Below are 893 nucleotides of genomic sequence, written 5' to 3'. Positions count from 1 at the left end.
TGCATGGTATACACATATATACACACAGCTCTGCATGGTATACACATATATACACAGCTCTGCATGGTATACACATATATACACAGCTCTGCATGGTATACACATATATACACACAACTCTGCATAGTATACACATATATACACACAGCTCTGCATGGTATACACATATATACACAGCTCTGCATGGTATACACATATATACACAGCTCTGCATGGTATACACATATATACACACAACTCTGCATAGTATACACATATATACACACAGCTCTGCATGGTATACACATATATACACACAGCTCTGCATGGTATACACATATATACACACAGCTCTGCATGGTATACACATATATACACACAGATCTGCATGGTATACACATATATACACAGCTCTGCATGGTATACACATATATACACAGCTCTGCATGGTATACACATATATACACAGCTCTGCATGATATACACATATATACACACAGCTCTGCATGGTATACACATATATACACACAACTCTGCATAGTATACACATATATACACACAGCTCTGCATGGTATACACATATATACACACAGCTCTGCATGGTATACACATATATACACACAGCTCTGCATGGTATACACATATACACACAACTCTGCATAGTATACACATATATACACACAACTCTGCATAGTATACACATATATACACACAGCTCTGCATGGTATACACATATATACACACAGCTCTGCATGATATACACATGTATACACAGCTCTGCATAGTATACACATATATACACACAGCTCTGCATGATATACACATGTATACACAGCTCTGCATAGTATACACATATATACACACAGCTCTGCATGGTATACACATATATACACACAACTCTGCATAGTATACAC

This window comes from Hyla sarda, chromosome 5 (assembly GCF_029499605.1).
Source record: "Hyla sarda isolate aHylSar1 chromosome 5, aHylSar1.hap1, whole genome shotgun sequence".
NCBI classification, from domain to species: domain Eukaryota; kingdom Metazoa; phylum Chordata; class Amphibia; order Anura; family Hylidae; genus Hyla; species Hyla sarda.
Note: the sequence above shows the minus strand (reverse complement) of the source record.